The following is a 24,954-nucleotide window of genomic DNA, read 5'->3' as shown; positions in this document are numbered from 1 at the left end:
GACACTTGTCCCTTTGTAGAGAAGGGCATTCTATGTAGGGGAAGAAAACTACAAAATGGATGCATAGCCTTAAAAATCTTCGAAAGGTAGCACTCAAAATATACAGCTTGCTAACAAACATAAAAATGAAAGATCTGCTAAAAGGTCAATTCCACCCTAAGCTTCTATCTGTTCAAAGAATAGCCCTGTGGGAATATCAGAAACCTCGAAAGGGAGTAATATTTTGAAGATTCCAGGAGTTAGACTGGAGAGGCAGAAAACATAGGAAACTACAATGACATTAAATTCACATGGAAGCTGAGTATAGAGACAGCCTATACACTTCAGAATCAATGCAGTATCATTAAAGTATGAAGATAAGATATTAGTTTATTAATGACACTGGAGGCTGAAATATATGAAAAAAATAGAAATATATTTTGTCACCTTCTTATAAGTTGTATATTGAAGTCATTGTTGTTCAGATACTGCTCTTTGCCTTTTACTTGAACCGTATTCATCACTGAATTTGGATGTCAAAGCTTTCTATCTGTAACAGCGATAACATTGGGGGTGGGGGATATAGGCATGAAGGAAATACTCTATGCCAGTGCAAAAAATATCCACTCTGCAGAAAGAAACACCACCAAAGATCATTCATGATTTTCTATGTAATATTTCTCTGTACCTTTCTTTTTATAACATACACAGTCATCACACAGACTCATACAGAAGTGACTCATACAGACCATAAAATCAGGGTGGATGAATTCATGGAATCTATGTAAGATAGCATGGAAACACAGAAACAAAGGACATTGGAACAAATGCCAAAAACAGAAGAAAAACACCAGAAACAGAGAATAACTGAAAAGTAGTCGACTAGGATTCTGTGATTCCTAATTTCCACTCTCATTTCTATCATTAGCTTATTTCGTGACTCTAAGAAAGTCTGTATTTTCTTCACCTCCAAAATGAAAGGATGGGACTCTCTAACCACAAAGATCATTTTCAGCCTAAAATGTTATGAAACTGGTTTACTTCCTTATATTTCCTGGGGCTAATTCTGCTTTCCTTAACTCACTCTAGGTGAATTCAGGATGGAGAGTCAGGCATATGCTCTGGTGCTGCCCTGAGGGCAGAGCCTGAAGTAGGCAGTCCAGCTGAAAGGAAAGGTACAGAAAGGGCTCAAATGAGCCTCTTCTTACCTCTAAATCTGGATGACTTAAATTCTTTTCTTTACCAAGAAGAAAGGAGCATAATGTTTAGAGTCTACTAATGGGCAGTAAGATATAACTCCAGTGCACTTAAGAGCACCCTTGTGGCCGGCAAAAGTTACTGTGGGGTCTAAAGGCAGTTTCATACAAAGATATATGCATCTAAAGAGCCGACTCAATGTTTTGCAGAAAGCTGATCAATGTATTTACAGAGAGTCCACAAGTGTAACTTGTTCATTTCAGCTTTTTGTCAGTTTTATTGAGACTGCTTTCTCCAGTTTTGTTTGTTTGTTTGTTTGCCATCACTAACAGCAAAAGAAGTTTTCCTTGGGGAGGATAACATATTTTCTAAACATCCTGTTCATCTCTCTGATATAGTTTCGTATGATTATGGCAAGTTAAGTTTGAGCAGAGGAACATTTGCTTTTGCTGTTAAGTCGAAGTCTGTGCCAAAGCCAAACTTGCACTGGGCAAAGTGAAACAGATAAGGAAGGTTAAGGCAGAGAGGCCAAACTCAGTCTGAGCGCAATTTCACTGAAACAAAGGGCTAGAGAGTTTTCAAGAGATAAGGGAAGGTAGAGATGGGTGGGGAGAATGACAGATCATTCATGTTTGCTAACTGTCCTTGCCCAAAGGAAAAGTGACTCTCTCACATTTTCATGACAGAGATAGTTTGCAACTTAGAGCAAGGGGCTCTGTGGGAGTTAGGGTTCTAATGGCACAGAAGCTGGAAGATGCGGCTCTAGCTTCTAGGATAATTACATTTCAAAGGGGTGGTTCCTAGGTCCTTGAGAGAGTCTTAGGTTGTAAAACTGCCCTTTAAAATAATTTCCAGATCAAAGGGGCAGAAAAAATTATACAATGATAAATTTTCCAAAGTAAATGCTCTAAGAAAAGGGAGATCAAGGATTAGTCAGGAAGAAGCCCGCTAACCATGAGTCCAGCTGAGGGGAACAGGAACATACTTCAGTTAAACTCTTAATTTTTTCCAAACATTTTTTTTTTCAGAATCTGAGAGTTATAATCATTACCATCAACAGAAACAAGCCAAGCACAGAGTTTAGTAAATGCTAAATCCTGCACCAAGTATAAAATGTAGTCCCTGTTCTTTAGATGTTTCTAGCCTGGAACAGAAGAGAGAAATTAAGAGATAATAATCAACAGGATGTAAGTTCGTATATTTTGAATATAAATGAGAAGTACTGATAGAAAAGGCTCCTGGAACTCAGCAGGAAGACATGACTCAGGCATGCACGCAGGCCTGCATGTGTCAGGTTTCGTCAAATTAACCTTTAAAAATTATCATTATTTATGAGGTCAAAGGTACTTTTGACTCTACCTAGATTGAGCAGAAAAAAAAAATGGGCCAGAAAATTCTGGATGTTTGACTGACCTGCTTTTTGTTTTCAAGCTGTGTTCCTAGAGACCTGGGGTTCCATGGAGTAACCAGGGCATCAGAGAGAAATTTAGATGGAAAAGACAGCATGGAGCTTAAGCTGATCTCTGACAAGAGAAGGTAGCAGCTCTAGTATCATGTTACCTATAAGAGGACAGTAAGTTTCTCTGATTGGAAAAAAAAAGATTTCATTGCTTTCAGAAGGAGCTGAAAGTCAAAACAAAACCCAAAATTCCACACAAGGAACCACATATGCAAAAATAATCTGATGATTTTTCATCTGTGGTGCTGTTCCCATTTGTAATTCTGCCCCTCCACTCTGCCTCTCCTGCAACATTACCAAAAGGGGACTCACCTCAATCATTCTTCGCTTGTAATTCTGGTCACACTGTGTGGTAATGATGTCGATGTCATCTTTGTAATGGTTTTCTGAGAAGTAGGGGAGTGGATAGAGGCCAAAAGGTACAAGCAGAGAGCCTGAAAACACCAAAGAGAAATACCCCTAAGTGGGTCACATTCTCAGAGACCATTTCAAGCCTTATTGGTGCAATGGAGTGGGACAGTTGGAGTCAGGGACCTAGAATAAGACAGCTGCAACCCAGAACCGGCCACAATTCACAACTGATACATAGACCCATACACACTTTGTACATAAACTGTACTGACAGATATGCTGACAATAAGTAAAAAGGTAGATTAGCACAAGATGGGAAGCCTTGATGACAGGACTTGGGTCCAAGTGTGCTCCATTAGAAATAAAACTTGATTTTCAGACTTCTAATTGACCTGTAAAGTTACAACAAGTAAAAGTGCAAAAAAATGGAGTGGGGTTATATACAAATTTATACTGATTTTGTGCAATTTAACTGAGCTGTTACAGAGCAAGCAATTTTTGAATATAGGAAGAAATCAGAGAAGGAAAACAAAAAGTCATTCTGATGCATTAAATATCTCTGATGAGAAACTCTGCACCTATCCTGACACTCAGTGGGTTCTCTCGGGATTTAGGAGAGAAGAGATAAGCTGGTGGCTGGGAAAGAGGTTAACCTACTTCGAGACTTTTCATGGGGCAGGGAAGGGGTTGGCATTTGAACATTCACCTGAAGGCCAACCAAAATATCCACCTGGAAAAATGATTTTGACAAGTTTAGTTTTCTAAATTCCTTCCTCTCTATTTTCATGTTTTCTGATGAACATGCTTTTTTTTTTCTTTCTCAAGAAATAGGGAAATCAAAAAGAGCTCAGATTAACCTTTCTATACATCTTCCCATCCTCCTCCCTACTTCACTTCCTCTGTGTTCATATATTCCCTCCAGCAAGGTCCAAGTTAGGAGTTTCTCAACTGTCTTCATTTAAATACACAGCAATGGGAAGGAATATGCAGTTCAGAAGTTTAGTATTTTGCATCTTTTGCTACCAAATGTAATTCAAAGCAATGACCGATTTCTAATGCCTCAGAAGTACATATGGGGTCTTTTCAAATGCACGGTTTACATCCCTCCTCCTGCATCATCACAGACTTTGAACTGCTATGAATAGAGCTCAGACCTCTTGATTAGAGAGCATGAAACTACAAGGCAAAATGTTCTTTACCATTTGATTTGGCAAAGTCCAGATCCACTTACCTTCAGAGGAAGCTTTCAGACCTGTCATTTTTAAACAACCTATTTTATAAGTGATTTCAATACTGTTTACCATTGCTGGCTTTGTTTCATGTATCCTTTCCAATTGGTAGTCTTAGGTATTTGTGTCCTAATTTCCCAAAAAGGTTGCCATTTAAGAAAAATCCAAAAAATAATTAACTGCCTGAAATGCAATCAAGACCTCATTATCTTTGTATATTTCAATAGGGCTGGAATTTAACTTCTGCGCTACGTTCACTTTCAGCAATGCCTATAGAGGACCCCAAAAGCTTTTCATTTTGGCGTGATAATAAACAAAGGGCATAGTTTCCCTCCATCACTATGACAGAAATGATTTAAGGAAACTCCCGTTTGTACCTAGAAAAGTGCTGAGGGCTGTATGCTGTGGGGCAGGGGTGCAGACTGCAGCACAAGTAATTTCATGCTCAGACTGAATTTATGGTAGGAGACTTGGAATAAGGAAATGTGATTCTAACTCTTCTATTTCTAAAAAGAAAGACTCAGCTAAAGCCCACTGCTATGTTTGGTTCCTTCACTATTTCTTCATTGTTTCTTTACTTCTTTTTTTTTTTTTGTACATTTCATTTTTTTTTATATTTTATTTATTTTTGTTGCATTATTTACTTTTTTTTTTTAAATTTTGGCAGGGGGTTAGGTAATTAGGTTTATTAATTTTTAGAGGAGGCACTGGGGATTGAACCCAGGACTCATGCATGCTAAACATGAACTCTACCACCTGAGTGATACCCTCCCCCTGCTTACTTCTTAGATCAGTTGATATTGGCTGAGTTTAGGCTTGTGAAAATATTCTACACAAAGAGGAACATGGTAAAAGTAGTTATAAAGGAGTTGCATTATTTTTTTATTTTAAGTCTTCTACTCTATATTCCTAACACCTCCAGGCCACTACCAAAAAGCTGCAAACTTCGATACTGTAAGGATAAATACAAATTAAAACTAAGAAGCTGAATTCTCCCTGTTGAAAATAAGAGATTTCCCTCCTTTTCATTTTCTTAGAACATCTACTTTAGAGAAGTTGCAAGTGTAAGCACACTTTCTCCCTTTTAAATGTGTAAATCCTTTTGAAAACTAGACAGGTCTTTCATCAGCTTTATGACCTAGTGATGTCTTTTGCAAGGAGCTGGGAGCCACCTCTTTAAAATGTAAATATTAAGAGAGACAGCACCCCCATCTCCCAGTTTGTGTGGGAGGACAGTAGACTCAGTTTGGTGAGTGCCTTGCTACAAGTTGCAAAATTACTTCCTGATGCAAAGATACGAAAAGTTTGTTGTTCCTCTGGATAAAGCCAATTAGACAACACAGATAGTTACTGCAATTAACAGGTGAATTTAGGATGAACTATGTGTGACAAATGATGCTGTCAAGTCCATTTATTAGAGGTCTTGTTATTGTTTATCTTGAAAACATCTATGCAAATGGATTGTATCTGCTTGGTTATATTAAAGGGTGAGATGTCTTTCTGTTTTTGTAAACTCTTAGCTGATTGACTATGATGCAGATCACTTTCTGGTTTAATATTTATTCAATATTAACATTGTTTTCTTTCTCTGCTACCTTACTGGAGAGGTTTTCTGAGTTGGGCAAAGATTTCATTTTTAATATCTCCCCCAAAAATGCCAACTTCAGTTTTTCAACATGGAGACAACTAAAAGAGCAGCGGTTTGTTTCCTACTGGCTGGAGAAGGGAAATACTTGGACGCTATAAGCATTTTCATCCCTCAGAATATCTTCTCATACTTAATCTTTTCCTAACATGTTTAGGTTAAAATATGTCTTTTTATGCAAATATTAAGGTCCAGCAAACTATGTGTAGACATTTTCTTAGTCAACTGGAGTTGGGTTGGTAATTGTCTTCCATGACACATTGACATTTAAGTCCTAACTCTAAAACATTAATGTAATAGTAAAGGTAAACACCATTCTTTTAATCACTGCTAATTAACTCTACTCTGTCATATTCTGTAAAAGATGAATTACTGAAAGCACATCCTGAATTTCAATTAATTTTGTGACTAATTGTTGTGTAATCCTGGGTAAATTTTGGTTCTCCAGTAAATAATTATGATTTACAAAACTAAAGGAAACTGTTGAAAGTGGAAAGTGAAAAAAAAAAGTAGACATTAGAAATTATAAAATATTTCATGACTACCCCAGTACACAGCTGCCTTATTTACCTGAATTGTTAGAAAGTTAATCATAATTAACATTAATTGGGTATTCATGGTATGAAGCACTGCATTGCTTTCCTTTATGTTTTCAATATATTTATAATATTAGTGATGCTTTTAAAATTTCACTGTAAAACAAAAAAATTTCTTGTATTTTCTTCAATGTTATTGCTTGGGGAGTATTTATATTTGTCCCAGAGATGCTGCCATCATTTGGAAGAGTTTTAAAATTCCATGGAATCCATATAATCCACCACAAATTCTAGTTTTGTATGATTTTTTAACCTGCTGATGCTCTGGAATCAGATGTTCATTTGTCGAAGGTGAATTAGCCCTGGGGGAACACAAGAACATCTGGCATATCAGATGAAGCAAGATGTGAAATACGACTTTTCATTTAAACATTTTTTGAGTGTTACTAAATAATAACATTTTTTCACATGTGGTTCTTTAACACTGTAACTGGTCATTTCAATTGAAGGCATGGCATAGCCATGACTTAGGTCATATCAGTGTAAGCTGTAGCACATTTTTTCATAAGAATAGGTAAAGAAATGAATAAAAATAACATTTCAAGAACAAATTTCCTCACTTTTTGTCTGAGAAAGTTATCCTGCAAAAGTGATGGAGAAATAAAGGCTTTCTAAGACAAATGATGAGGAAATTTGTTCTTCAAACAGATAGACCTGCCTTCCAAGAAATAGTAAAAGTTTCTCCAAGAGAGGGAAAATGATATAGGTCAGAAACTCAGATCTATATAAAGGGAGAGCATTAGAGAAGAGATAAGCGAGAGTAAAATAAAAACTTTTATTTCTTATTCTTAAATGATAAGCTTGTTCAAAATAATAATAGCAACAATCTATGTAATGATTATAGCTTATGTATGAATGAAATGACAACAACAGTGATAGAGAGTGAGATGGGGGAAGGAGGAATACTTTGTTATATGAGCTACGTGTACTACCTGCGAAGTAATACAGTATTATTTGAAAATGGACTTTTATTAGTTATAAAAGTATATTGCAAACTCTAGGACAATCATTGCAAAACTTTTTTTTTAAGTATAAATTATATGCTAAAATAGGAGAAAAATCAAATTACATGAAATGCTCAGTTAAAGCCACAAAAGGTGGAAAAAAGTGTGGAAGACAAAAATAGGAGCAAAAATTAGGAAAATGGGTAGAAAGCATTTAACATTTAGGGTAAATGTTAACTCCTAACCTCCTGATCCACATGTTTAAGGGTCAACTTACATGGCTTTCTAAGTTTCAAGGGTTTTCCAGAATACAGGAGAAAATTCTTTACCCAAGGAGTATATATTGCTATTTATTTTTTTAAAAAGTGCTTAAGGTCACTAAGACAATATTTGTAAATAATAAATTGAACAGAAAAATAAGTGCAAGATTCTATCTTACTAATTAGTATTATATTCTAGAGATAATATAATTCAAAATTATTAGTTTCTAATATTGTGACCTCTTATTTATGCTATTAAAAGTATAACTTCTAAATTCATTGCTAGGATTCAGAAATTACTCTAAACAAGTATACTTTCTGAAATGTTTGAACAGAAGTTGCTTAAAGGACTTGATTTTCAGTCATGCTGCAAGATAAAATCTCTGACTTTTAAAATGGAATATTAGTCTTTGATCCTCAGAGAATAGAATTTAATCAGATTGAAGCAAGATAGCTGTGACAGACAGTTATTTATTTAAAAGCGATACGACTTTTCCATTTTGATAAGCAGAGTGCCCTCTTTTAATATTAAAGTTGACAACTGAAGTGAACTTACTTTTAAGTTCAGAAGGGAAGATAATGCATTTTTATAGAAACCTAGGATACTTTTTATGTTTCCCACTAGAAAAAAAAATAGTAGTTAGACCACCTGGATACCAGAAAGATTCTGTCATAGAGTTATTCTCAGGAATTTTAAAACCACTTCACTGAACACTCAAGAGGCCCATCAACCAACCCCAACTATGCGTTTCTGAGTGCCTCTCACACTGGCTCACAGGATACAGTCAGCAAATAATTGTTAACAGAAAACAGACAAAGAAAAATACAGAACTATGGTAGGATATGCCATTCCATAGCATGTACTTTTGTCACTAGAAACTCAAACAAGGTAATTCCTCATAGTAACAGAATAAACAGGAGATCTTATAATGATCACAAATAGATGCAGAGAAGGTTAAGATACAAAATTCTCCTATTACGCAGGGAAAAAAAAAACAGCCTTTCAGAAAACTAGAAACTGAAGCAAAACTCAATCTGAAAGAATTTCTACACTAAACCTATAAGAAATATCATACCTAATGATCAAATACTAAAAGTTTTCTCCCTGAGATCAAGAACAGAGAATAATATCTGCTATAATTTCTACTATAAACATTACACTGCAGTTAAGGTAAGAAAAAAATGGTAGAAGATTGAACGGGAAAAAAAATTGCCATTATTTGCAGCCAATGTTATGCAAATAGAAAAATCTGAAACGATCCACAGATATATAGTAGAATGAACTAGAACATTAGCAGTGATATTTATGTATATGTGTATGTGTGCATATATGCATATGTATAGCTCAGCACCAAATCATTTAAAAAGATACATTTTAAATACCTTTTACAATAGTAAAATCATCATAAAATACTTTGGAATTGATTTAATGATAGATGTACAAGACTTCTACCCAGAAAACTATAAAACACAATTGAGATAAATTATTAAAGATCTAAGTCTTTTTTCCTCAAAAAGAGAAAGAAGAGGAGGTAGCTGTGCATATTTATGAAATGGAAGACTCAATATTGACAAGTTGGGAATGCTTCTAAAATTTATTATAAATGTATTACAATCCTAATCAAATCCTGGCTTATTTTATGGTAATCACCAAGCCAATTTCAAAATTTTAATACACTAATAAAAGTGCCAAGACAATCTTGAATAAGGAAAACAAAGACAAATTCAAGAAGATGACACAAGGCATAGAACACTGATTAAAAAGTGTGTTGTAGTCCATTAGCTTGTTAAGTAATAATTTAAAATAAAAACCACTGCAAAATCATAGACATTCCTGTTATAAGAGAATGTGAAAGAAATAAACAAAGTAAAGACATGTTAAGAAGTTTACCTGGTGAAGAAAAGTACCTTAAGTTTATTTGAAATAGAATAGATAGGCTCTACTGATTTATGCCAGATATCAAATATCAATCCTGACTGTTCTATGCCCATGCACACCAGTGTTAAATATTTTGAGTATAAGTATTGAAAAAAGAAATATAGATAAAAGTATACTTTTAAAATTAGTTGTTAAAAATATGAAGGTCACCACTGAAACAACTGAAACAGGATGAATTCAAGAGCAAGAAGTAAAAAGAAATGACACAAAGAAAATTCAGTACACAGAAGGCAAGAACAGTGCAGAGATCAAAAAGAAAGTGTGATTTAATTCTCACATGATGCCATGAATAAGCCCATACAAAATTATGATTGTGAATATGTTACATTAATCCTGAGAGATGGAGAGAAAGACAGATTTTCAAAATAGAGAAGCAGGTTGAGGTACAGATAGAGAAACAAAGTTTTTCCAAACTAGGTATAGTTCTGAAAGGCAATGAAGTATCTACACTGAGGGAACTATAATAAAGCATTATTTTTCAGAGTTGCCTAAAAGCCATCATTAGAAAACATTCTTTACAGAATAAATCTGGCTGATGAATGTGGAATCAATGGCAGAATTATAAACATGATTTTTATTCCATGAAATAATGATGCGCTGGTATACTGGCCCTCTAAAAAGAAAAGTTCTAATTTGTAGGATTTGCTAATTTTTGTGGTGTGACTCCTTCTATCACAGTTAATTTCAAGCTACTAAAATGGAGTCTTTGAACATGGAGTTGCAAAAAATGTAGATAATTGGCTCTTATGAGCTCCAGCACTCCACTAAGAATAATGGATTTAGGCAAATTTGTAGCAACAGATGAAACCATCAGAAGACAGGTTAATGGAAAATTTTATGATGAAGGAACAAGGATTTCACCCTATGAAGCCACTGATCAATCTCAGCACTGCTAAGAATGCTACTATCAGAAATTAAGGACCTTCTGATAAGACATATGGAGTAAACAGCACCTCCTTCCTACTCAGTGTTCTTGACCAAAAAAAAAAAAAAAAAAAAAAAAAAATTGAACTGGCTCTAATAAAACTTGTGTAACTAATCTGAAGATTAAAGGACAGAGAAAAAAAGCGAATACAATAAATGGCTCCACTAGGAAGCAAATAGTTCCAGACTGTGGGACGTTCCATAGGTCAAATGGTCTGGTTTCTTCAACAAGTAAAAAACATGAATTAGAAAAACAAAATTGGAAGCACTAACTATTTAGAATAAAGGATAATAAAAATCTTAACTCTAATATAAATGATAGATCTTGTTTAGACTTGGATTCACACAACAAATGATAAAATGGTGTTTTTTAGATTACTGAAGAAATTTGAAAATTTGCGTACTAAATGGTATCATTTATTATAGATCTTGCTAATTTTCTTTGATATAATAATAGCATTTTTTGCATGAAAATGTTCATATTTTTAGAGATGGCATATCTGCAATTTTCTTTAAAACAATTCAGAGAAGGAAAAACATCTTTATGATTTTGACTTATGTGCAGTGGGAACATAGAAGTTATGTTTTTCTGTCTTCTTTTGTGCATGTTTGGAATGTTTTACAACAAAACTTGATTACAATTGAGCAAAAATGGTATTTTTAATAAAATAAGCTTCAAATATAATACTTGTGAATAAATATGAGGCTTTGTAAGAGATATAAAGACAATGATAGAATTTAAAAAAAAACACTTAAGAGAAAACTTAAATAACTAGGAAGAAATACTATTTCCCCTTATGGCAATAATCAGTGGTATGTGATTCCAGGATACAGGGCTATAGGTTCAGGGAGAATAAGACAGAGATGTCTGTGTTATTGAAGTTGCCATTTTGGAAAACAAGGGATTAATGAATAGCACCCTGACAGCCCTTTGCAAAGAGATCCTCACTATTAACTTCTTCAGCTTTCTAATAAAGTATTTCTATTATACAACCTGGGGAAGGATTTTGAGTATAAGTGTCTCATAACTGATTTCTCATTCTCTAAGTATGTCTTGTGTAGATAATCTGGCACTATTTTAATAATTTCATCTATTCTGCCTTCTGCCAAAACTCAAAGAAAACAAGAAAAATCACAACATCTTATTCTATTGTATTTCTAGTAATTCAAAACAAAATATTAATAACAAATTTAGTTAAGTTTAACTCTTTGTCTATTAAATGTTTCTTACAGAAGGGCTCAAGTTCAACCAATTTTCTCTATTGAGTTTTATCCTAATGGCACAATGGCTTTTCCCAACATTATTAGTTAAAAATTAAGGAAACTGGAAAATATCATTATAAAATACAATAGGACATTCAACCAGTGCTGGAATACCTTACTCAACTGTGCAATCCTGAAAGAATTTGAGACCTGTAGTTTTACATGGTAAATTGAAGTTACTTCAAAATAACCATTTGTAATGATATGCAAAATACGAAAATAAGCCAATAATCTATAAGTCTCTTTTTTCTGTTTAGCCCACCACTGAGTTAAACTTCAGTTAAGCAATTTCTTTAACTGAACTTCCCAACAATGCTGGGTAACTGTGGTTATTTTATCTTCGTTTTAATGTAGTAAGAATGTCTATATAATTTTATTCCAGTTTGGAAGTAGTTTCCGTACACTTCTATCCTAAGTCCAGTGATAGAAAAAAACTAGACTAAATCCACCACTGATCAGACCTGCTTTATAACTGTCACTATAGGCTAGCCTTTATCAGGCTGACTGAAAAAAGAACATTATAATGTGTATCCTTCAGATTATTTTATCTACTCTCCTACAGGCCAGTTTAGATTGTACCATTTCTATCTCAAATGACTGAGGTATTACTGACTTTTCAATTGCTCCCTAACACGAAACACATAATCTCTTCAAACTGTTTTGAAGTGCTTTTGTCAACCGCCAAACTGCTGAGGAGGCCTGAGAGCAGATTTTAATTAATGGATTTTATTGAAGTCTTTCAGAGCAACCACCTTTCCTGTGGCTGTTTGACATAGGTCCCTTGTTGTTTCAAATATCTTTATCATCTGAGAACTCAATAGTTTGTGAACAGGTCCTGCAGTTCAAACTCAGTGATACATAGTGCCAAATTTTAAATCATTTTTTATTTTGTGATAATGGATTTCCCTATTAAATTTTCTCTTTGAAAGAAGAGAGAAAAATGAGGATATAATATGAATATGGGTAAAAGAAGGTATTTGAAATAGTTTCTCTTTATGGAAATATTTACTAGTGTTAGTTACTGAAATTTAAATTAAATATGTTGCTGTAAATTTCAATTTGAATGATGATGTTATCTCAGGATGTAAACGAGAAGGAAAATTAAGTTGACTCATATGAAGGACCCTAATGAGAAAACACTGAAGGAAGTTAAAGGGAAATGTGGTATAATCATAAACTAAGCTTTGTGAGAGTTTGATGGTTATACTGCAACCCATACTCTCCAGTAGTATAAGACCTGTAATGAGGGGCTTTTAAGGTGCTGGATGAATAGGTGAAGAGGACTGTTTAAGACAGTAGCTGAAAAGTCGTATTAGGGAACTCATTGCTTTACTACCTCCTACACTTACAGAAAAATTTCCTGGGTGTTTGAGGATTGAACTGGATGGGGAATAAAATTAATACAACTGTGTTCTTGGCTGCAGAGTGCAGGTGAATGTATGAAATAACAGCAGCTCCTTTTTAATGATTATTTATTAAGAGCCAAGCACTGTCCTGACTGTTTTGCATGCATCATCGTGTTTTGTGAAGACAACAATTTATAGACTAGGATCTATAAATTTTCCCATGTAATTCTAAGGGCATTAAGGCACAGAGGAACCAGGGATGGTAACTTCCATTCTAGCACAGGATTTAAGTTAAACAGTTTCACATAGACCAAAAAAAGAAAAAAAAAGTATTAGAACAGCTCATATTACTGTAAAATCTAGACTCTGATAACCTCAAACCATCATATCATTCAAAACATGTATTTATTTTTTCCTTGGATATGCTTCAAGAAGTTTCAAAGGAGGTTGGGAGTTGGCAGGCAAATGAATATTTTTCCAGGAGCCAAATGAGAACCACCATCTTCACTCTTCCATTCATTATATCTAGAGCTCTTTGGCAAAGTGAATCTCTAAAAAAACAATTTAAATAAATGTATCTGGGGGGAAAAGTCCACAGTTAAAGTCACACAGCTCATTATACATGTTGTATATGAGTTTGGATCTCAGGAGGAAATAGAAGGCACATTCAATTACAATCACTAAGACAATTTAGTGAAGGGTGTGGGAAGGTTTAAAGTAACAAATCAGAGATATTACAGAACCCAGGGACTAGCCACAGCAAGAAGCTAATGCCACCACCAGGCTTTTGTGGTAAAGGGAAGACTGTCTGTGAGGGCGAGCTGGACAGTGGAAGAAGGAATGCTCAACAGAAGCTATAGTTTGAGAGAGAGGCAGTCACTACCAAAACTGAGGAAGCATGTGGAGAAGAAATATCCTTTCTACTCTTTCCTCCCATTCTGTGATCTACTGCTGCTGCCCTCCACTGGCTGAATCCAACCTGAAGCCAGAAGGCAGGAAACCCCAGATGATGCAGTCCATAGGGGTTTACTCCTTAGAACACAGAACTAACAAAAGAATGGCAGAAAATAGGTATATGGGGAAGCAGAAGTGGCAAATGGAGATTAGCCAACATGCTTCACATACTTTGCAACACAGCATCCATTCTTGACCAACAGAAAGCAAATCACAAAACCCCAGTGTCACCAAATCATCATAGGGTGATGTCAATTCAATCATACATTCCATGGATCCTAAATTATAACATGAACCATCTAAGGTTTAAGAAAACGGAAGAAAATGAGTTATTCAGCGTAAGATACAACAACTGCGGTCCTCACCTCTTTAGCTAATCACAAGATAGAAGTCAGGAGCCATAGTTCCCTTCCTCCTCTAATTCCTTATTCCCTTTGCCTTAACCAGTTGCCTTAGCTGGCTGGGCAACACAAAAATTTACTACCACAGAATCCATGTCCATGTCAGTCCTGACCTTATTCAGTTGTCCTAGCTTCCCACTGAACATGGGAATACAAAGAAATTCCTTATGAACCTCCCTCAGGTCCAAGCATAGTTCTCTTTCTCTGCTTTGTGTAATGATAACCTCATTTTCCCTTGGTAATTTGAATAGATCACCACAGCTTACAAATTAATTCCCTCAATTGCTTGTCAGTTCGGTAGAAAATGAGTTCAAAATGGCCAGCTGGCAGCCTCATCTTTCAGTTTAATGGAACCATGATCCTTGGCATAGGTGTCTCTCTCTTGGGTACTAGGACTGCCAATCCCGCTGAGCCCGAATTTGTGTGGATAGGAAGGAAAATGTTGTGGATGGATTATTAGGTGTTACAGTGAGAAGGCATTCCTCTCTCCACCCACTGATGTAATAACTCTGGGGGAAACAGCACAATTTATAGTCTACCATTTTAAGGTTTATGTTACACTCTGTAGGACAGGATATCACATTTTCTAGTTTTTTTCCCCACTCCCAGGTGGCACTGCAATTGAATCATCAGTTGGCCATTCCCATCATTTCATCAGGTCAGCAGATTTTGACTGAATTCTTTCCGTGAATTCTGTGGCATGATCTCTGGCACCCTTCCACAGTGGTAAAACGAATTTCTCAATTAGAAACAATGATGTGCTGGCGAAGTGGCAAGGAAAAGGCATCCTATAAGAGTATGAATGGTAGCACTGGCAAAAACTATTGTAGGAAGGAACGGTCAGTCTGTACCCAGAATAACTCTATTTCTATAAGAATAAACCGCTCTGTCCTTTCATGGCGGAAGACATTTTGAGTCATCAATCTTCAGTGGCATGTCTGTTTAGAACCAAATTGGCTTAGCATTAGCCCATTTTCAGTCATTTGGGCACAAAGCAGATCAACTTTGATGAGGAAAAAAGTCCGTATCATTGGGCCTACAGAGCAAGAATACAGGAATCTGAAAACCAGTGTACTTATTTTCTCAAGTACACAAAGAAAAAGGTCACAGGCAGTTCTTCCTGTCTATCTGATTGTTAAGATCCTTCTTTGTAGTAGGTGTTCTTTAGGGGATGTAAATATGACACATCTTTGCACTTGGTTCCTGTTTAAATAGAAAGACTCACTTAATTCCCTCCACCCCAGACTGCCCTGTCAGCCATCTTCCAATTCTGTCCTTTCTAAGTCCTTCACCAATCTAGTAGGCGTTGCTCAGAGATTAGTGTTGAATTCAACCTTTCCAAATAGAGGGAACAGTCAAATTTACTGCTCAAATCACTGCCAACTGGAAGGACTTCCCTCCTGTCTGACAGAACTATCCCTGTGTGGAGCTACAACGCAGCAGACCACTTCCAGCTGGTGACTGCTGCACACCATGCAAACCAGGCCTCTGTGAAGTTCTTCACTGGTTAATCGGTTAATTGGTTAATTGTGTTCCCTTCTGTTATTCTAAAACTGATAATGACTCCACAGGTACAGGGTTGGAGGAGTGACAGAGAAGCAGTGAAAGGGATGCAGGCAGATGCCACACAACTTACTTGAGTCTTCCAAACCTTCTCAGGCTTGATCTCGTACAACGCATTTCCAGCAACAATGGAATGCTCTGGCACACCAGTAGCTTTTATGATTTGATAGGTCAAAAAATTACTGGATTACTTGCCAAGCTGCAGTTGCCAAGTGACGTGGTGGTCCATGATCAGGGGCCCCATGGCAAGCCAGGAGCTTCTTTTCAAATAGAGAAGGGTTGAGGCAGAAGAGACTATCACAGCTGTGCTTCAAATTCTAGAAATCCGCACTGTGAGTCCCCTCTAGGAACTTACTGCCCCCACCTCCTCTGCCATTGACACTTCAAGTGCCACTGGAAGTTACACCATAAGGCCCAGACCTCAAGGCAGCTTGCACCAGAGCATGGACCTCGTATTAAGTCTTCTCTTGTGCTGGATCTCAAACAAAGCGGCCAGTAATTGCACCTACTCTGTTTCTAAAGGTTAAACAGCACTATACCAGGATCCGATTATTTCCATTGAAATCACAGGCCTAATTCTGTCTTTTAGAGCTTTTCTAGGATGTTAGCGTTCCCTTCACCAATGCGTTTCTTTATTTCTTCGAGAAAAAAAAAAAGGACACCCTTCAAAGAGGGCCCACTTGAATGCTACAATAGCAATAACAGATGGCTTAATAGGTTGCATATAGAGATGCACTTAAACAGTCCCGTATCTCAGAGATTTTAAACTCTTTCCTCTAAATGTGCCACAGAAGTGCCAACATCTCAGCCTCACTGACTATAAGACAACTGTGAATTCAGGCTTCAGTTAATCAGCCTTTCTGTGTGTAATATTGCTTCAAGTACTTGAACAAATATATTTACAAAAACATCTGATTGAATGCATCTGAACTGATAAATTCAGCCAGAACATGCTTTATATTCATCTCTCTTTGGCCTAAAACCCTTAGAATCCACTTAAACACATGTTTTTCAGCCACTTGGTGATCAGTTTTGGCAAGATCTTTCAACTTGATTGGCTGTGTTCTTTCTTTACTAAGAAGAGACACAGTGATTTTTCTTTTCTCTGATCCATAGAGAATAACTATAAAAACTGGGTAAAGAAATAACTGGTAGAACCACTGGATTCCTTAGGATGATCACTTTGACTTATGTGATTTCAAGAGATTCAGCAGAGGAACTGACAATTAGTTAATTTAGTTGGTGACTCTAACTGGTCACCTGCTATCTTACTCTGAAAAGGCATCCTCCATTGATCCAGTTAACTGTAACACTTCATTCTTTTTTTCTGGAAATCACAGGACATAGCCTCATGTCCTAATTAATGTTTAACATCCTGCTGTTAATTGAATACAGTGCATCACTTTTGCCATTGCTGTGTACAACCCACACTAATAATTCATATTTGTCTTTAAATGTACTTTTACTTTTTTACAGGTACACATGTTCCAGCCTTATCCTAAGCACCCATATCTCTGACTCATGGCTTTATTTACTAGCTGTATTTTTTCTAATAAATAAAAATAAAAATAAATACCTATTTTTTAAATTAATCCATTCTCCTCTTGAGAATTCTGCTATGCGTACACCTGTGAGGATAAACTACACTTGGATAAATCATATAGAAAAATTTCACATATGCTTGAGAGGCAAAAAGTAACCACACACAAATGAGAATTATAATGGACTATATATTTACATCCTTCCACTATTTACATTTTGCAAATCTAATGCCTAATGTGATGGTCTTAGGAGATGGGGCCTTTGAGAGGTGACTAGGTCTGAAAAGTTGAGCCCTCGTGAAAGGAATCAGTGCCCTTATAAAGGGACCTGACGAAGCTCCCTTGCCCCCTAGGCCTTGTGAGGTTATAGTGAAAAGACAGCTGGCTAGGAAGCAGGCTCTCCTCACCAGGCGCCAAGTCTTCCAGCACCATGATCTTGAACTTCACAGCCTTCAGAACTGTGAGAAATAAATGTCTATTGTTTATAAACCACCCATTTTATGGTATTTCGTTGGAGCAGCGCAAACAGACTAAAACAACCTTGTACTGTAGGACTTCATCTTATACATTAATTAGCATTTATATATAGAAAAATATACAAAATTAATTCAGGTTTTTAGAAGTTGGGTTAGTGGGTATCTTGAGTTGGAAGGGATGTGTTAGGAGAATAAGGGTAAATCTTTCTTAATTTGGATGATGGTTCCACAAGTGTGTTCAGTTTACAAAAAATCATCAAATTGTTCACTGATGATGTGTCCTCTATGTATTCTCAGTATCTTTTCATTTTAAATTAATTCTTATTTTTATAAAAGTGTAGTTTATTTATAATGTTAGTTTTAGGTATACAGCAAAGCAATTCAGTTATATGTATATGTATTTTTTTTCCGATTCTTTTCCATTACAGCTCATTACAAAAAAAAAACAGAATATAGTTCCCTATGCTACACAGTAAGTCCTTGTTGTTTATCTTGTTTATCTGTTTTATATACAATAATGTGTATATGTTAATCTCCAAACTCCTAATCTATCCCTCCCCTGCTCTTTCCCCATTGGTAACCACAGTTTGCTTTCTATGTCTGTTAGTCTATTTCTGGTTTGCAAATAAAATTTGCACTTTTTTAAAGATTCCATATATAAGCGACATCATGTGATATTTGTTTTTTCTGTCTGACTTACTTCACTTAGTATGATAATCACTAGGTCCATCCATGTTGCTGCATATGACATTGTTTTATTCTTTTCCAATACCTTTTCTTTCATTTCTATGGTTGTTGATTACTTTTTTCTCCTGATTTTTCTACATTTCAAATGTAGGGTGGTCTACCTTATTGCCCTGGGCAATGTCCCTTTATATTATCTAGGAATATGCCAAGTACCCATGACCTTAAATTTTATCACATGTTACAAAGGCAACAAAACAGGGTACCTTGTGCTTTCAACATAGGGTTTTTTAAGTTTTACAAAGATTTTAGAGAAAAAAGTTTTTATTTGGACCTTTTAACCTTTATCTCTCTCTACAATTCTCTCATAAGATCTTAGCTAAAACATAACACTGGACTCAGTTTGTTCTTTCTGCTCCTGGTCCAGGTTGCTTGAACCATGTAGATGTGTCATGACATTCTGCTCATTTTCTCTCTGAAATCCTCAGAACTTTTGTTCCCTTACTTCACTGATTTCCATACTGGACTAAACACTAAGGCAGAAGAGTTATATTCTCAAATAAAAGCTTCCACTACTTCTACTACACAAGTAATTTGGATGAATTTAATAACTACCTCAGATATATCCCAGATCTAAAAGTTTAGATCCCAGATCTAAAAGTGCCATTAATATGTTTAACAGACTATTAACTGATATTACATATTTGACCAAAGATTCACTGACCCTTAGCTCTTTTTGTCAAAAGCACTGTGAACTCCCTGCATGTATGTGATAAATAATTACTCAAGTGGTGCCCCATGAGTAATTAATTTTAAAAAATTCTTCAAAGGGTTGCAATGGTAGCAACTGAGGTCAATATGAAAGGTGATTTTTGGCAATTTGTCACCTGAGACTAGTGTTGATCCTCAAATTTCAGGTATAATAGGTTGGTTGGTTTTTGTTTTTGTGTTTTTGTTTCTTAGCACAGGTATGGCTTTGTTTACTTAAGCTATTTGAGAGGAATAATGCTATTAATTTTGTGCTATTTGTAACATTTCATTGTTATATTTCAAAGGACATTTTTGGACACTTGTATGTGAACCTCCTGAGGACAAAATCTACATGTCATTCAACCTCATGATACAGACCCAGTCATCTGTAGATGCACAGTAAGTAAGTGTTCAGTGGCTGGCCTTGTGTGTGGGATTCTACATAATGTTTACGAAGGTCTGATGAGGTTCTGATGTGTGTGTAGACAAGAGTTTTTTGACTTTTTCTAGAAAAATTTAACCATTATTAAAGGTTTTAAGTTTTCTGCACGACAAGATTCCAAGTGTTTAGGTTTTTGCAAAGTGACATAATCAGAAATTTAAATTTAAAAAAGCTCAACCTATTCCTTCCAAATGAAGAAGCTGACAGTTTTGTGATTTATAAGTATTTAAGCTGTCACTAGCCACCCAGTGTCTTGTTAATGATTTCTCCCCTTTAGATGACAAATCCAACTGATTAACTGTCCTAATTGCTACTGTGCACATCGTTCCTTAGCAGAAGTCTTAATAATTTGGAAGATATTTTTTAACTAGAAATTTGCTTGGAGCTCTAAAATGCAGACAGGAAATTTCTTTATAATACTTAAATACACTGTGTACCTGAGTTAAAAGAACAAGTAAATTTAGATGTGTTCAATGATTTATTTGAATGGTAGGAGTGTGTTAAACTTTAGGGGAAAGTGTCTATAACACGATACAGCACATAAAAAAATTTTTTTGAAGAACGACTATAGACATAACCAAAAGTTTTGTTACTCTAAGGAAAAGTAAGCTTAGATTCATTCAAAAATTAGCCTTCTTACAGGATTTAAATTCTATGTACTCTACCCCTAACATATATCAATATATAAAACACACTGCAAAAGTTACATCGATTACTTAAAGTATACATAACAAAAAAATTACTGAAATGTTAATGACTTATTTCCTTTTGTTTTTTAATAAAATAAAATATTTGATAATTCTATACCACTATCATTTCCTGTAGATGAAGATTTCAATAATTGGTTCAGTATAATTTTAGTAAATAAGGTAACCTACATCATTAATTCATTTTAAAATGACAGTGATTCTACAGATAATGTAACTAATAGATAAATTTGGTTCTAGTCAATAGTTAAAGTTAAATCATAAATATGTTTTTCCAATTATGTAATGCAATTATTCTAAAGACCTCTGCTGTTTGGAAACACAGAGGCTCTAGGAAGTGAAGAACAGAAGCAGAAAGACCAATTCAGACTATTGGACTAAGTCATACAGGTACACTGGTAGATGAGAATGTGGAGATGTTCTCCAAGTAATTTAGTGATTCCTTCAATATATTATTAGTAAAATCATCACACTTACATCTACTTATAAGATTAAGATTGCACAATGTCTTTCAATTAGCACGGTGCTTGAGTTAGCATGACTTCTGTTCCTGTATGCCTGGGACTAAGGGATCTCCCAGGATGTGGACATTCAGTATTAAAATCAGGAGAGTTCCAGGTAAACTAGAGTGGTCACCTTAGATCTTCTCTTCACTTTTCATTCTGTACACCATCATCTCTTAATATTTTAATGGGGGCACAGACAAGTATTCCATTTTCCCAAAAGTTGACAAATACTTAAAGTGATATAAATAATACTGTTAAAATGCCTTGTGGTTTCATAGAACACACTAATCAATGACAAGCCTTATTCTTTTCTCCAAAGGGTTCTGAAAGTTACAACATGTATACTCACAAACCTGTTGCTTAACTGCAGTAATCCTACAGCATAGACCCTATTTACTATTCTGGGTTCCCACGTGCATGGCCCACAAAGTCACTGACAGAAGCTATAGCATTGCCACTGCCCGTGGTGAGAATGTTTATGTGGATATCAAAGCTTAACTATAAAGCTGAAGAACATTCTTTGTTGACAAGTTTATAAGATCAAGCATTTTGTCTTCTTAAACTTACCACATCAGTCTCTAACTCTTTAATTCAGTCAAAATAGTGAATTTAAAAATTGTTTTATATTTCACTTGGTTGACTGTATCCAAGTCAGCTCTTAAAACTCTTTTTAGATATACAACAGTAACAAACAAAAACAATGAAAAATCAAAACTGAAAAGGGGACAGTCAAAAAAGTATTTCTTTTCAGATTCTGAATGGTTCATTCAGAGAAAATATGTTTGTAAGCTATAACTTTTGGAAAAAGGTCATTATATAGACCAAATGTAGATTCTGACTGTTTTTCCCTTAGGAAGTAGAGGAATTTACAATATATAATTTATCTGACTAAGGTGTGGTTGTGTTTCTGTAAAATAATAACAACATAGTCATTAATCTAACCCTATTGTTCATATTTGAGAATGGCTCTAAAGGTCAAAGATTCAAACTATATTCTAGCAGTGTGGACAGTCATCCCTTGGTATCCACAGGGGACTGGTTCCAGGACCGAAATCCTAGGGTGCTCAAGTCCTTTGTATAAAATGGCACAGTATTTGCATATAATTTATGCATATCCTCTAGTGTACTTTAAATCATCTCTAGATTACTTATACTATGTAATACAATGTAAATGCTACATAAGTCATTGTAAATACAATGTAAACACTTTGTAAATAGTTACTGTTACAATGCAAATTCAAGTTTCCCTTTTTGGAATTTTCTGGAATTTTTTTCCAAATATTTTTTACTCATGGTTTATTGAATCTACAGATGCAGAACCTGTGGGTACAAAAAGCCAACTGTTTGTACATTCACCAAGAAAACAGTAGAGGAAGGGGACAATCATAACTCTATCCTTTCAGACTAATTAATTATGGAAACTTCCATAAACACATGTGTATCCAAATTTTATTGCTTAGATTGCTCATTAGTGGCTTTGGAAACACTGTGGTTGGACAAAAACTGTCTATTTAAAAGGTAATAACAAAAGTACATCCAGCATTCTGACAGGTTGTTTTTAAAGACTTTTAAAGTCAAAGTAATGTGAGAAAAGTTACCTTCTATGGGGAAAATTTTTTCTGTAGTCAGATTTGCATGTTAACTCCTTTAAAGTATCATTATCTCAAACATCAGTAACTGTTTTCTTTCAATGGTTCCTGGAAGCTTTCTGAGTTTTATTTTATTTTTGTTTTTGTGTTTGCACTCCAAAAAGTTTCAACTGGGAGTTTAATAGTGCTTTTTAATAAATATTTCAGAACACACTCTCACTTTTCAAAGACACCTATGTCTTAGCTATGAGAAAAAGTACAGGCATACCTCAGAGATATTGTGGGTTTGCTTCCAGACTACCACAATAAAGCAAGAATATCACAATAAAGTGAGGTAAACAATTTTTGGTTTCCCTATATATATAAATTATGTTCACACTACACTGTACACTATAGTCTATTAAGTGTGCAATAGCACTATGTCTAAAAAACAATATACATATCTTATTCTTAAAATACTTTATTGCTAAAAAAGGCTAACCATCATTTGTGCCCTCAGCAAGTCATAAGTTTTTGCTGATGGAGGGTCTTGCCTTCATGCTGATGGCTGCTGACTGATCAGGGTGGTGGTTTGTTGAAGGCTGGGGTGTCCCTGGCAATTTCTAAAAATAAGACAACGATGGAGTTTTTCATGTTGATGGACTCTTCCTTAATGAACAATTTTTCTGTAGCATGCAATGTTGTTTGATAGCGTTTTACTCACAGTAGAACTTGTTTCAAAATTGGAGTCAATTTTCTCAGACTCTGCCACTGCTTTATTAACCGAGTTTATGTAATATTCTAAATCCTTTGTTGTCATTGTTACAGTCTTTACATCTTCACCAGGAGTAGTTTCCATCACAAGAAACTGCTTTCTTTGCTCATTCATACGAAGCAACTCCTAACCCATTCAGGTTTTATCGTGAGATCACAGCAATTCAATTACTTCGTCAGGCTCCAGTTCTAATTCTAGTTATCTTGCAGTTTCCACCACATCTGTAATTACTTCATCCACTGAAGTCTTGACCCTCTCAAGAGGGCTGTAATCAACTTCTTCCAAATTCCTGGTAGTGTTGATATTTTGACCTCTTCCCATGAATCACCCACGTTCCTAATGGCATCTAGAACGGTAAATTTTTTCCAGAAGGTTTCAATTCATGTTCCCCAGATCCATCAGAGGAATCAGTATCTATGACAGCTATAGCTCTATGAAATGTATTTAAATAAGACTTGAAATAATACAAGAAATCTGCATAATCTTTTTCTTTCTCAAATAGAAATATAAATTAAATAATCTTTCAAACATGTATGCATTATTCTTTTACATAATTTTATGTTATTTTATATGCATATTGTATGTAAAATGCATATATGTATGAATCGTTATTCACATTTTTTGCTTAAGCTAGCTGCCAATTCTGAGTAAATAGGGTAGCAAAAACTCAGTTAAAGTCCATTGTGAAACTAAAATGCATTTCTGTATCTGATTCAAATCAAGACAATTTTCTATGTAAACTTTGAAAGTGGAAAAAATTTGCTTTGAATTTCACATACACATAGAAGGGACTGCAGGATGCTATGAGCCTTTATAATGGCACATTGTGGCTGCATGGAAATGTTGATTGAATAGACAAAGTAAAAAAAATGTAATAAAATAGATAAATGTTTATATTAGTCAGAAATTTCTCCATTGCAAGCAATAGACTAAATAATAAAATGGTATACATACATGAAATTTAAAAAATGGAGGCAATCTGTGGTACATATACCTAAAACTGGACTATATTCACAAGTTGAGAGGGCTTCAGTCAAGCTTAAATATCTTCCAAGACTGCAATGCGTTCAAATTCTTTTTCTATCTTGCATTACACCTACTTCATGCTAAGGCTGAAAACCTTCATAGTCACAGAATGGCTGCCAGAAGCTTCCAAAGTTTCAGTCTTCCCCATTTAATTACAGCTGATGAAACAATCCTCTCCAAATAACTTTTGTTGGAAATCACAAATGCTTGGTTCCAAAAAGCCTGTCTCAAGAATATATACTCATATGTCATTGACTTTAATGGACTTATGAATTCATCCCCAAACAGAAAACCATAAACAGCTTGAAGAGATGTGCTGACTACCTAGAAGAAAGATTTGAGGATAAGTTCAGTTTCCCTAGAGTTACATGGACTGCATGGTGAAGTGGTGAATGCCTGAAAAGCAATTCAGAAAGAAAGGAGAATGGA

At 35.2% G+C, this 24,954-nt stretch overlaps 1 pseudogene; it reads right to left on the bottom strand.

Moving 5' to 3' along the window:
* Nucleotides 1–24,954, bottom strand: part of LOC102514144 — a 302,117-nt pseudogene that overhangs the window by 86,156 nt on the left and 191,007 nt on the right.

The sequence above is a fragment of the Camelus ferus genome, chromosome 26 (assembly GCF_009834535.1).
Source record: "Camelus ferus isolate YT-003-E chromosome 26, BCGSAC_Cfer_1.0, whole genome shotgun sequence".
In the NCBI taxonomy this organism is placed as follows: Eukaryota; Metazoa; Chordata; class Mammalia; order Artiodactyla; family Camelidae; genus Camelus; species Camelus ferus.
The sequence above is the reverse complement of the archived record's forward strand: the minus strand, read 5'-3'. Positions and strand labels throughout refer to the sequence as shown.